At 40.9% G+C, this 14,874-nt stretch overlaps 1 long non-coding RNA gene across 3 annotated transcripts; it reads right to left on the bottom strand.

Moving 5' to 3' along the window:
• Positions 1-3,302: 3,302 nt before the first annotated feature.
• Positions 3,303-14,874, bottom strand: LOC146575219 (uncharacterized). Of its 3 annotated transcripts, XR_014892084.1 has the most exons (5): positions 14,393-14,874; positions 11,446-11,492; positions 10,997-11,066; positions 8,736-8,868; positions 3,303-7,255 (listed from the first exon to the last, which is right to left on the bottom strand). It is a non-coding gene; the product is annotated as an uncharacterized LOC146575219 (long non-coding RNA). The 3 variants fall into 3 exon arrangements; XR_014892085.1 differs by lacking the exon at positions 14,393-14,874 and having other exon boundaries at positions 10,997-11,063; positions 11,446-12,417; XR_014892083.1 differs by lacking the exon at positions 14,393-14,874 and having other exon boundaries at positions 11,446-12,416.

Raw genomic sequence — 14,874 nt, 5'->3', positions numbered from 1 at the left:
GCACAAGAGGGCTAACAACGCTGTGAGTGACAGAATCCACCCAAACTGAGGAACAGCTTCTTCCCCAGAGCTGAAGCCTGCACTGTTTGCACTATAATATAATATAATATGTTGCTATTTAATGTTTTTTGTTCGTGTTGCAGCTGCTCTGTGAGCCAAGCTTTCGTAGTCTAAATTCAATGGAAATATATCTCTGCACCACACGATGGCGATAGATTCTCACAGTCTGTGCTCTGCTTCCGCCACCAGTCATCTTTAAATCTTTTTTTTTTATTCAATGAAACCTTTAACTGTCCATCTCGCAGCATTACTTTAAAAAAAATCATATTTAAATACAAAAAAAATTAAATACATGAACGACAGTAGTAGAAAATTGATAAAATAACACCAAATAAATATATTTACAAATGATAGCAACATCAATGGAATAAAACCATGAACACCAGCAGAAGGAGAAAGAGGCCTGTATCTACATTATTACTCTGGCAGCTCTCAGGCTCCATACAGACAGGACACGTTGCAGCGTAATTGCAGACAGGTGCGTGGGCCTGAGCTCCGCCCAGGCAGAATGACGAGTGGAAGAAAGCAGCAACACAATAAACATATGTAACCTTGCGGAGCCGGCCGGGCAGACATCGAGACCGTGACAGAGTGCAAAACTTTTATACTTGACAACTGTTAAGAGTTCAAATATTGAGGAAGGAGAGTAAAAACAACCATGGTCCAGAAGAGCTTGGTCAAACAATTGATTTTAATGAACACACGCGTGGGGGGAGTAGTCGGAGTTTCCTGTCACTCTGACTTTGCACAGAGTGTACTCAGAATCAACAGAATCAGCACATACACACTTAAGATTATAACAAGCATTCAATCAAAAGCATTTATTATAGATTCAACTCAGTTTAAATTGGTTATAACTGCACCTGTAACAAAGGCTAATTGGGTGCCAATATGTTTAAACATCTGAATGCAATATCAGTGCTGTAGATTATATTATTAATGCAATGGTAATGATGATGATTATTAACAATAGCAGCAAAATAATTTCCCTGATCTCCACACTCCCTCTTTTGACCCACTTTCCCTAAAAAGAGGGTCACTACACTTTACTTGTTTCATTTCTCTGACATCCATCCTCTGGCTCAGCAAATCAGACAACCTCATGTCATCTAGGTGGTCCAATAATAAAATGCCAGCTCCCACTTGAGAACACTCCATGCGTAAGATTAGGTTTTTTCTGCGTCCCTCTCTTGTGGTCCATCAGGCCTCGGGCCTCCAGGATCCTCACCCCCCTGTGGTCGCCGAGATCTTCTGCAAAGGAAACAAAACAGCTTTTCCTGCGCCTCCCTAACTTATGTTTGGGACTCTTTAATCAAAAGCATGATCCTAATTATGTTCTTGACTTATTGACTTGTATTTGTACACACACACACACACATATATATACTCTTCAACGTTACTCATCATTTTAAGCGCTGCTTTCACGTCCCTGCATGTTTCCTATTGCTCGCCTTATCTGATCATCAACATCCTGTACACAAAACTGTCGCTGCTGCAAGTGCCTTAACTCTGATCTAAAGTCACCTTTCACAAGAAAATCATTATAAGCGCCTATTCTACTAAAAGATCCAAGAGAGAACAACCATTTTAATCAATTAAGTTTAAGCATATAAGCAATTACTCATGCATACATTTTATCATAGCTAAATGCTGCCTAAAAACAACTCCTGTGTGTTAACACCAACTTCATTTTAACACTCACATTTCCTATGTTATAACCCGTTTTTGGTATAGCCTTTTTATTTCATTTTGCTCCTTACCCCTGGAGGGTCTTGGGTCGATTTGTGGCTATTTTCAAATTTTGATTACATGCCATTTGCACAGTGTTGAATGGACTATAGCCAAATTCTCCAAAAAAAAAAAAAAGTTTGATATGATTTTATTTCAAAATTCAAGTCCGACTTCCTTCAATTAGCTTCAGTGGCTAAGCTACAAATAAACTTACACTATTGGGCTTAGGGTCGATTTGTGCCCCATTGAAAGCCATTATAAACGCTATTTTTCACTGCAGAATTATTACCGTTAACATCTGGGTGACGGCTTAGGTTTCGTTTTTGTTTTGGACAAGAGGCCTTAGAATTGTAATTTTATTTGTCCACCGGGTGGCGCCCTTGCTCCACATTTGACCCGGGGCTGGAAAACAGCAAGAGCAACAGCGGGCTGCTTTGACAGACCTGCGGGAAATGAAGCCTCATTTCCGGCGTGCAGCAGCGGCTTCGCCCGCTGATCGGGCGGGACCATTTTCTGTCCCTAGGACCGTTAGAGTAACAATTTCTGCTTCAGTTTTACCATCTCTAAATGATCAAAAACCCCAAAAGTTATAAAATAATCCTAAAACCCATTTCAAATTAAACCTTAAATTCCCCCTTTTTTGACACATCTCATGTGTCAAACTAAAAATGCTCCACCCAAGCTTAGGAAATTAAAAGAAAAATACAGTTAGTCATATCATCCCTCAAAACACCTCAGCAATCCTCCTCTCAGGTATATTTGCTCCGACCCTGCAAACCTGTCTTTAAGGAATGAAATCCATTTAATCATCATGTCACATCTTTTCGAACTCCGGCTCTATCCACAGCCTGCATCCTTGGAACTTCCTAAAAACAAAACCTGAACTTCACATTCCATACTCAGTTTTCCCCTTTATGATCCAATCTGTGTTATAAAAATAAACTTAGAACAGTTATCAGTCATGTGTTTCTTCAGTTAATGGTAACATGAGTTATATCAAAAAAATGTTTCCCCTTTAGCATTCTCCCAACAATATACTATAATACCATAATCTAACCCCAGTCAATAAAACAGAAATTTTCTCAAAGCAAACATCAGCAACCCAAAATCAACATCGCCAGAATTAAGCCTTCCACTCCCCTTGCTTATGGCAAAAGCAAAGCAAACCCTTTCTCTTGCTGGCATGGCAAGTGGTTTGTCCACATTTATTCATCCCCACCTTCATCCAGTCACACACACATCCACACCATGTATTCACACCAGGTATTGCTAATAGTGGAGCCTCCCGCGCAAGTAATCAGATTCTCCACTCTCAGCAAAATGAGCTCATTCATTTGTTTTATTTGTCATAGTAAAATAGTTCTTTATGCTTTTGGACCGGATTGACTCGCTATTATTGTCCCGATTCGTATTTTGAAGAAAAGACAAACGACTACAAAGTCCCAATAAGGTGCGTCAAAACAAGGATTTTATTGAAATATATATTGGGGGGGGGGGGGGGGGGGGGGGGGGGAGAAGTAGAGCACGATCACTCAAACAGCGGCGATCTTCCCCGAACAATACTTGGGGTGTAACATACATATGATGACCAGTAATATGCGTCACCGCAGATGAAAAACAACATGCATGTTCCCCCCCCAGTTGTTCTGCAAAGCCCACCATGGCGTCCCTGGTAAGGTTTGAGAGCCTCAGCAAATTATAATGAACATAATTAATGCGATCAACATTTTTATTTGGAGTTATCCATAGGAACACACTTTCAAATCCTGCTGCTATTTGGTTAACTAATTTATATTCATCAGGAACTCCCCTGGGAACTCCAATCGAGTCAATCCAGGTAGGCGAGTCAGTTCTCGGGTCATAAATCTGTGTACCCGTTGTGCTTCTTTCCCTCAACATGCGTCTCCTACATCTGACTGTCAATGTACGCGTGTCATGTTGTGGAATGGCTTTTACCCTACTCCCTATTAGCATCAATGGTGCTCCTAACCGCACCATAGCACATGTCCCCACACTCCCCAAAGGAACATGCACCAAAAGGGTGTGATGTCCACAGTAATAATACAACCCACCTCTAGCCCATGTACCTATTATGGTGTTTGGGTCACTTACATTATTTGTGGTCCTTCCCGTGAGCGTCCTCTCACACCAACTAGGGTCAATTTCTCCCAGAGTGTATTTCACGGCGTCCGTAGAAAATTCAAAACAGGTGTAATTATTTTGTTTAGGTATGAATGAACCTGTCTGCGTACGCTTGTCAATTGGTGGATATAAACTTGACAGTGTGATGCAGTCACCCGTGGCCACAGCTTCTCTAGTTAATCTCAACATGCAATTATAACCCCACTCATCCTCTGGATACAGAGGCGCAGGCTCAGTAAACAAACGAGGTCTAGCTGTAGCACAGGCAACACAATCATCTACATGCTGTTCCCTAGCATTTTGAGCCACCCAATCCAGCCAGAGATTGCTGTCACTGAATCCGGTGGCACGTTCAATTAAATCTTTTCAGGCGAGTGTAGTCAACTGCAACTACCTTCCTATCTGAGTTTTGGTTAATTTTTATCAGTGATGTCCCATTGTCCCTTACTACAGGCCTCATTGGTTTAGCTTTACTAAGAAAATTAACTTTTATTAACCTTTTTGGATCTATCCCTACAGTTTCCACACCCAGAACTAAATATAAGGAATTTTGACGCCACCAGTTCCCCATTGACAAGGTCAATGGATTCTGGGCCGGACTATAATCTCTCTGAAGTTTTAGCTCATTCTCTGGCCCCTGCTCTGACGCCTCCCAATCTTCCCCAGTGTAACCTTTTACCTGATCCCAGTTCCGACACCAATTGGCATAAGGACGACTTCCCCTTTCACAATATGTGTTCACAGCATAATCCCAACACACCCACACATTAAATCCCCTCCAGCTACTGTCAGCTCCCTTACAGATAAAAACGTTGCACAAATCAAACGTGAATGAAGTGGTGGACCCATTAACATAGTCTAATTCTAGTCCACCATATATGCTGAGGCACTCATCCCTTTTACCTGAGACTTCACGCTTAACCTTCCTTGGCAACGCAATCAATTTGGACTCTGAAGCGGGTAGACCTCTGCGTCTGGGCAATTCACCTGTCTGCCAAAAAACAAAGAAACATTAGAACACTCACGCACGCCAACACCCCAGTTATTTTCCAATCTCCCCACAAGCCCATGGTTTTGGTTCCCCTACTCTCCTCTAACTCTAGGCTGGAGCCCCAGCCTATCACGCTTCACGCCTCTTTGGCACCTCCTCTTTGAGTGAAGAGACGCCCCGGATCCTTCTCTTCTTTCTTCGACTTCCCAGGTAGACTATTTGGGGATGAGCTTGTCTCCACCAAGCTCTCGTCTGCCACTGCACATTGAGACCAATGGAACCAGGTCTGGCCTTTCCCCTTCAACTGGACCGCTGTTGTGGTACGAGCGTTCACTTCAAATGGCCCCGTCCACCTCGGGTCTTTCCACTTTCGCTTGATGACCTTCAGCCACACCACCTTGGCGTCGGACCTGTCCACCGTGGTCACTCCTGCTGCAACCTGTTGTGTGAAACTAGACACAAGAGCTTTTAATTCTTTCCAATATTCTGCATGCGTTCTGTTACTTTTTATACTCTCTTCAGCCGGGACTGCCGTCCAGGGACCTGGAAACTGTCGTCCTGTCAACAGCTCGTACGGCGTGAAGCCTGTGGATTGGTTAACAGAACATCTTATGATCATTAATGCAATGGGCAGGGATGCGACCCAATTTAGCCCCGTCTGAGCACAAATTTTGTTCTTCAAATTTAGATTCATCCTTTCTACTTTCCCTTGGGACTGAGGATGATACACAGTTCCAAACGTGTGTTGCACCCCCAGCCTCTGTTCTGCCTCCGCCAAATCTTTGTTTTTAAAATGGGTCCCATTATCTGACCGAATTCGCTTGGGGAACCCATACCTCCTTTTAGACAGGGACTTTCAATCTGATCAGGTCCCCACTGGTAGCCTTCTCCTCAGCCAGTTGTAATCTGGAAAGCCCACCTTATATTTGCTCTCCCGAGAATTTGTCACCGCTGTTATTCACTGTTGCAGGCCTGCTTAGAACAAAAATGAGAAAAAAAAAGAGCTGATTATTAGCTCAAAGCACCTGACAGGTTTTCTTTAAGTGCACTGTTACAAAAATAATGGGCCCCTTCTTAGACGTCCATGTTTAATAAAACTCCCTCTATTAAAAACAAAAACAACCCAAACCTAACTGACAGAATCAACCCATCTCCACAACAACCTCAAAAATCTTAAACAAAAAGTTGTGCCACCAGAGTCCTGACACTCCCAGGTCAACTCATGTAATTTCACCTCCTCAATACACCGAAAGTCTTGTTAAAACCACACAATTTGCACACAACAATCGCCCCCTTTATGCACTTTAACATACTTAGATTCAGCATAAGATAACCCCATTACAACAACGTATCAACACTAAACTATAAATTTCCTATCCAAATCTGCTATGCTTCCTCTCCTGAAAGAGAGGCGCACACACACACACACACACAGTCATCTCTCAATAAGTTGCTGTGACAAGACAAATACATGTTCAAACATTACCACCTTGTTAAATTATTTTATTTCTTTCTACAGTGATCACTGGTTTTGATCACTCAGTACGAGGGCACTCCTAAGTCACTCTTTTAAAACTACTTCAATCACTTTTTCTTTTTTCCATAATTCACTCCCTTGTCATATAGCTTCTTTTGAGTTATTCCTCAACTTCAAACTCAAGTGCATTTTATTCTTTTTTTTTTGCCTGTCCCGTTTGGTTCTTTGGCCATCAGAATTATTGTCTGAAGGCGAGAAAAGATGCCCAACGGATTTACTTTACCAAATTGACCATCCCAGCCTTGCCGTAATGGTCTATTTGATTCATCTTTTATGGTTTATTTTCACTCGCTTTGCCCATTTGAAGATTTAACAGATGAGAGAGCAGTTTGGTCCTGTAACTTTGTATTACAGGTCAAAAGACCCTCAATCCACACTGCGAGGATTGATGTTGTTCCTCGCGTTCTTTAACCGCATTGACGGCCACACTACTATTTTTTACTGTTCTCTTAAGCTTTATTTTGGAATCATACATTTCAATGACCTCTTCTAACTTTCTGTCTGCAGCATTGGCTTTGTCTTCGTTTTTTAGTATTTTCCTCGTAAAATTGCTGCATCTTATTTTTTATATTTTTTATTTTCACTCGCTAGATACGGGACTGACTTGAATGAGGAAAAGAAAAGGGAGAAAGGAAGAGGGGGGAGAAACAGTGGAGAAGAGGGACGGGGATAAAGGGCAGAAAAAACCTCGCGTTTTATGGTGACTCCTGAATTTCCTCCACTTCCTCCTCATCCTTAAAATACTCCGGATGAGTGTCCACAGCATTGTTCAGTCTGATGGCATCCTCCATGACCTGGACAACATGATACCATTAGAATGACATCATAGAATGAGGGGTGTGACCAGAGCCAGAAATGCACTCATTGATCCTTTTGTTGATTTATTGCTATCATACACTACTAATCAACTAATCGAAGTGCAAGTGTCACAGTCTGTTATTTATTCTCCCTCCATGCAAGGCAACATCTAGGGGTGGTGCTGTGGGTTCAGCATGGCTGGCAGCCATTGTTCAATCATGCCTCCCCTATTTCAGTTGGAACGCTGGGGCCTGGAGGAGAGAGCTGCGGACTGCCATGCACCATGAGCAGCCGATGGGAGCGAGAACAGTCGCAGTTCTTGCTTTTTCTGTTGGGGGAGGCCCAAATAGTGCCATTCAACCTTCAGCAGCAGCAGCAGCAAGGGGCTGTTTTTACAATGTCTGCCAGGTAATTCTACACCGACTGGGTAGAGGGCATCAGAGGGCCACTACTGCCATTTCTGAGGAGGACAGATGGAGCTGGGGGACAGGCCCTTCGCATATGCTAATGCACAATGCAATAGCCAAAGACCACTGGAAATTAAACCAAGGGGCAAAATATACAGCCCAAGGCTGCGGTTCGCTCCTGCGTGTGTAACGGAGCAAAGGTGATTTTATTTTTTCCACAGTGTTTTTAAAGGAGGGAAACCTTCCTCCAAACGGACAGAGCAGTGGAGTCGCCAAGGGAAAGCACACAAATTAAAAACTGTGGAGCCTGCGGCTTAATTTGACTCAACATGGGAAACCTCACCCGGCCACGGAAAGGATTGACAGATTGATATTTATAGTTAAAAATATAAAATGAATTAAAACAACCCTGGCCAGGGGACAACACAATAAAAATCAATAAAACACAACATTAAAAGTCCAGTGGCGTCCGCCACGGTACACTAAAACAAAAAAACAACTCTTTAAATGAACAAAAAAAAAAAAAATCATGGAAAGAATTTCCACGTGATTAAATTGCTTTATTTTAGCATTATGCAATTCTGTTACTCCAACTTAATGCACTCAAGTCGGACCAACTTAATTAAAGATTGATTCATCAATGTATTTACTGCATTTTGATCCAATATATTTTAATAGTGTTGATCCAACAAAGAGTTTTGTTCCAACTCAATTCAGGTTTTCTCCAACTAATTTACTAAATTTGGTCCCAGCTTAAGTTAATTGAGTTAAACCAACTCATACAAATTAAGTTATTCCAACACAAGTCTTTAATGCTAATAGAAAACACTTTAATCACATGGAAATTCTTTCCATGATTATTTGAAGTTAATTTAAAGAGTAATTTTTTGGAGCATTTAACAAAGTCTAGAGTCTGGTTAACATACATTTCACTATTACATCTAAAAGGTAAATACAAATTTGTCATACACATCTTTTTGTTTTCTCCAATTTCTAGCAAATTTCAGGTTCAGTGAATAGACCAGACCAAGCAACATTGTCACTGCAAAAACTACATTGCCCAACTCACCCATCACTTCCACCCCCTCTAGAACAATCATAACATCCTGAGGGTCATCGCTGGCTCCGCACCCTCTGACCGAATGACACAGATTCCAAAGACTGTCTCTGCTATGGCAGTGGCCATGCTTTCTATCAACTTCCTGTGACAATAAAACAAACAAATTTAAAAAAAAGATAATGATTTCTCACTAATGTCCATTGCAAACAGTTTTAAAAGTACATCTGTTTTACATTAATGTAAAATACCTAAAAGCTTTATTCATTCAAGCCTTATAATAATGTAAATGTAATCAAAAATGACTGCCCGATATTTTTCCTCACTCAAGAGAAGTTCATTCAATACCTCAACAATGTTCTGTCTTTCAAAATCTTGAGTTGTGATAGGGGTGACTGTGGCACAGGAGGTAGAGCAAGTTGTCTACTGCTTTAATCCCTGGCTTCTCTAATCTGATACTAAAACTATCAATGGGTAACACACTGAACCCCAAGTTGCTCCTGATACATCCATTGAAGTGTAAATGTTACATAAAAATCTTGTATGAATGAGGTTGTTATAATGATATTATAATAATGATAGTATAAAACACTCAAGAATGCTGCGTGTAGTTAGGGCTGCTCAATTAATCGAATTTTAATCACGATTACGATCTGGGCTTTCAACGATCATTAAAAGTGACTGAGCCGATTATTAGCCCCTCCCTCGTGCTTTACTCTCGCGCTGCTCCGTGTGGCAAATCGAGCGCACCTCTTGTTTCCAACACGCGTCACAACAATTAAGAGGACCCGAGGGAAGCTCGGAAAGCTAAGCAGAAGTTATTTGGAGAGGAGAGTGACTGCCGTTGGTTGAAAAGAGGGGTAAAAAAAAAAAAACAAAAAAAACTTCAGTGGTGTGGAAACATTATGGGTTCGCCGAGTCAGACATCGTGTGTAAACTTTGCTACGGTGTTGTAGCTGCACCACTGCAAAGTTCACTAAACAGATGTTTACATTTATTTCTTATATTGCAAACATTTGCACTGTTATCAGTATTTGCACACTATTTTATATTATTTGTTAAAGTCATTATTCAATACATTGTTATTGTTAACCTTTACAGTCAGAGCGGGCATGCTCCGTTTTGCGTAACTATTTTTAAATCCCTGTAGAACCGGAACCGCGTAAGCTAGCGCAATAATTTTTTGCATATGAAACCAGAGGAGTTGTACTTACATCTTATGCTATCAGCTTGTCCTAGGTCACGGTTGCAAAAATTGCACAAAACGCACTAGCAGGAACAAACACATAATATTCCAGAAACACGCTTTGCCGATTTGATCAGCTGTTCGCAACACTTCCCACATTGAAACAGACGTCAGCGCGAACTATCGCACGTCCGCCATTTCCTGCCAGAAACCCGAAGTGACGTCATCTTCGCGGAAACTGTAGTTTTTTTACTTGTAGGCCTTAAACACCTATACTGGTGTTTTTATAAGTCATGTTAGACTTTACTGAATAGTTTCTGGGATGCTTAGAACTCATATTGCACTGCTGGAAATAGTTTATTTTGATGCACATGCTGTTTTCTTTGCAAATTTGAATCATAGGATTGTTTTCCCTGCAGTATATAAAAATTGCTTTATCTCCAAAATAAAACTATGAAGGCACTCAAAATAAATTTCCTGTTGTTGTAAACTATTTTTTGCATTTAAAGTTTTGAGGGATAAACCTCTTAAATTTCTCCAAGTAGAAATATATGTAAAAAACGATTTTCAATTTTTTTGTAGTTTATTGCACTTTTTGCAATTAATCAGAATCAGAATACTTTATTGATCCCTGGGGGAAATTATTTTTTGTTACAGTGCTCCATTTTAATGTAGTTACTATGGACTTAATGCATACATATTATTAAAATATGGGCTATAACAGTTGTATTGATGTATAGCAACTTGAAATGCTCCCAATGGCACTATAACATGTAAAAAAATAATATAAGCTCTGGCGGACTTTGTTCTATAGTAGGTCTTAAAGGGTTAAATAAATATCGTCAAATAATCGAGACCTCAATTTCAGTGAAAATAATAGTGATTATCATTTTTGCCATAATCGAGTAGCCCTACGTGTAGTATCCAGTGAGAAACTTAAAGCTCTTACTTTTCCCATTTTAAAAGCTATTTTTTTTACAGCCACCGGTAATTTATAGGAAAACCCCATCCCCTGAAACTTTTTGCATGTAGTTCAAGCTTATCTTTGATCATCTCCTTAGTTAAGGATACAGGCAAGTTAACATACCAGGTAATCCTTCACCAGCTCAGGATCTTCATTCAGGTACACGCAAAGACCTTTGGCGATGTATTCTCTTCTGATTTCAACAGCATCAGTACACAGGGGGGGGGGGGGGACAAATATATACGGAAATCCATCTCAACGACCTAGCAGTGGGATTAAAGAACTTTTAACTGAATTACCAGGAATTTGTGAGAAATACAGAGGCTATTGTTTTACAGTCTTAATCTTTTCAAATAGTATTCATGCATTTTAGACAATTCTGTCATTCTAATATTGTTTTTTACTTTGTATTAATTTAATCATGCCATACCCCCAATTCAAGAAAGTTTAGATGATGTGTACATAAAATCAGAATGCAATGTTTTCTTGGTCTCAAAACTATGTCACTTACAAATGAATATATTAAATTTTTAACATGGGAATGTGATAATTTAAGAAAAATATTAGCTCACCATGAATTTGATGAACGGGCCTGCCAGCTCTCCAGACCTTTCACCACCTGATAAGATTAAACATTTATTATCTTTACAGGAGGGAACTGCAAGTCTAAGTTTAAGTAGAAAAATATTTAATTTAAAAAACAAAAAACAAAACAGGAAAACATATCTGTTCATGTTTTGTCTTTCCTCCTCAGTGTACTAAAAACACAAGTTGTTAAATAAACCACTCTCCATCAGTTGCAACTTACAAATTTCAACAACCCACACGTAAAATGTAAATTTATCACAACAGTCTCTGTGGTAGAGCCAAACTAGCTTATGTGCAGAGTTTAAGTTATAAACAATATCTATATTTGGAGTAGCTAAGTCTTTCATATTAGGCTATCATGCTAGCATGACATTGTGCTATATTCTTGCACTAATGTGTTAGCTAGCTATCCATCCATCCATCCATTCGCTTCCGCTTATCCTTTTCAGGGTCGCGGGGGGCGCTGGAGCCTATCCCAGCTGTCATAGGGCGAAAGGCGGGGTACACCCTGGACAGGTCGCCAGTCTGTCGCAGAGCTAACACACAGGGACAGACAACCATTCACACTCACATTCACTCGCACATTCACACCTAGTGGCAATTTGGATTATCCAATTAACCTATCCCCACAAGCTGCATGTCTTTGGACGGTGGGAGGAAGCCGGAGTACCCGGAGAGAACCCACGCAAACACGGGGAGAACATGCAAACTCCACACAGAAAGACCCCGGCCTGATGTTGGAATTGAACTCAGGACCTTCTTGCTGTGAGGCAACAGTGCTAACCACCGTGCTGCCGTGTTAGCTAGCTAGAATGGCATAAACAGATTAAAAAAAACAAAACAACAACAACAACAACAAAAGAACAAATGTGAATAAATAGAACTGAAAAGAATCGACAAACTAATGATACCTTTGTGCAAAAAGTATTTTCATCAAGATGGATGAAGATAGATTCACTCTTACCTTTCCAAGATGACTGTGGAGCAAACCATGTGCTTTCCTGCCTCTTGTTTAGAATCTCACGTGATCTTGTGATATCGCGAGTCTTTAAGGCAGCTAACCACTCTTGTTAGATTTTATCATGTCATATCAACAAGAATTTAAGAGGTGCTAGTTGGTGAATTTCATGTAGATCTTATATGATTTTATTACGTTCACCTTAGAAACATAAATTCATTGTGTTCAAATTACATGTTAGAGTCTTGTAAATGCAATAAACCACCAAATTTCACTTTGAGTGTATAAGAGTCACTAAGAATTAAAAATCCAGTGAAGCGGTGCAGGAGGGAAACCCGGCGGCGTCCTCGCCTTCCTCTCCGCGTTCTGCGCCCCGGTGCGCTAAAGAAAGGAAGGCAGCGGTAGTCACTATTCTTTTAGGCAGCTATAATTCATTAAAGGGGACAAGTCAAAAGACTTACCCCGGGTGGGCAGAGCTCTTAACTCTGCCCGCCGCTTCTTTGTAACCGCCAATCGGCACCGGCCCGCCTCGCCGCCTCTAATTCCCTGCAGACACGTAATCTGGCCTCCTGTTGCTGCAGCAGTCGGACCGCTCGCTCCGTGTTGCTGGCACTGTATCCTCCTCTCCTGAACGCCAAGCTCCACCAGCCCTCCGGGCTTGCAGGCGCCGCCGCCTGACACCACTCACGCCTGCCCGTCTCTCAAGCCTCTTTCTCCATGGTCTGCCAGGCCCTCTTATTGGCCTCTGTGACCTCCCAGGTGTGATCAGGTTTATAATCAGGTAGGGGCGGAGTCTTTCCAGGACAAGTCACCAAATAAATACCATAAAAAACATGCAGTAAAACTCATAAAAATAAACCAGTGTACAATATTAAAATATTGAAAAGGTAAAACACAGCAAAACATGCATAGTAAAAAACCCTAGATAACTTGTCCCTTTCCACCCCGTGACACGTGACACACACCTTGACTTTGGGAACAGATTGATGTGATTGCTGTGATTGATGCGATATTTGGCCACATTGCTATAACGACACCACTCGATTACTTCACACGCATGCTACCAATAATCCATAAATTGCTGCTTAAGGAACTAAGGACAATACATTTAAATGCAAGTTCTTTTTTCTAATGTGTTGTACAACTATCAAATTCATTTTTTTATGTTACATAGTAATATGGTCCTTACCGATTGTGAAACTAAATTAATTCGTTTCATAGATCTAATCCATACTGCTCCTTTAAGGCAGCAAACTCGCTATATTCTATTCATTATACCAATTAATAACACCAGTGGTAAACAAAAACACTACTTTAAAACAACTCAGTGCAAATAGGCATGCATGTTCATTTGCTTTCAACTCACAACAACAACTCAACTTCCAAACCAAAACACCAACACAAAGGAGTGTGAGTTTAGACAGCACCAGTTAGCTAATCACATAGAACTGTAATCTTTGACATTTGTTTACCAAGTGAACAGCTTTAACATTTAAGCAGCTGTAACTGTTAGTGCAAACACTGTGTATTTATAAGGAAAGAGCTTCAAGTCTCCAGATCTACTAGCTAACAAAAGACACATTACGCTTTCACCTGCTTCTCTGCTTCAACAGCAACAATGTTCCTCTTACGTCAGAGGCACAGCTACAGCAAGTGTAGAGCCAAGCAGCCTCACCAGCGTAACCAGTGTTGCTCTTTTAGCTTTGAATGTTTTAACTTAAATGCACTAACAACTTGTGTAATAATTCTAACAAAAGGTTTCTAACTTTTATCTGTTTGTAACCCTGGGCTACACAACATCCATAAACAACATGTATCCATTCAATATCAATCCAACCAACAAACCTGCATTAACCCAACTATCCATAAAGCCAGCAACCATCCAGCCAACATGCATCAACCCAGAACTCCAACCAGACAGCATGCATCATAGTAAGACTAGGTGGACTGCTGTGGATTCATTTGAATCTTACTCTGCACAGCTGCAGAACACTGTTGATGTAGCTCTCGTCCTTTTCGACCTTATTCCTGAAAAGGCTGGTTTGTTTCTTGTCAGCAGGGTCGATGTCCTTGGGCCACCCCCCTCCACTTGGTTTACTCCACAGCTTCTTGTCTTGTGAAGTTTTGTGTTCACCTGAAAACAACAAGTAGCACCTGAGATTCACACAGACAGGCAATTCACACAGTGCACTGTTAATCAGGAGGTAGAGCAGGTCACTAATCAGAAGGTTGGTGGTTCAGTCCTTGGCTGCATCCCTTGGGCAAGATACTGAACCCTGAATTGCTTTCTGATGCATTCATCAGAGTGTGATAAAAAACACAGAAAAGTTGCTTTTATGAATGGGTGAATGAGGCATGTTCTGTATATAAGAACCACTCTCTTTACTCTGTATGTAATTTCAACCCTTTTGGCAATCCAGTTCAAGCTGTGTGTAGGTGATCAGTTACTGCAGGA

Source organism: Mchenga conophoros, linkage group LG4 (assembly GCF_057382185.1).
Source record: "Mchenga conophoros isolate Kocher_MC1m ecotype Shallow Benthic linkage group LG4, M_conophoros_male_GT1.1, whole genome shotgun sequence".
Classification (NCBI taxonomy): Eukaryota; Metazoa; Chordata; class Actinopteri; order Cichliformes; family Cichlidae; genus Mchenga; species Mchenga conophoros.
The sequence above is the reverse complement of the archived record's forward strand: the minus strand, read 5'-3'. Positions and strand labels throughout refer to the sequence as shown.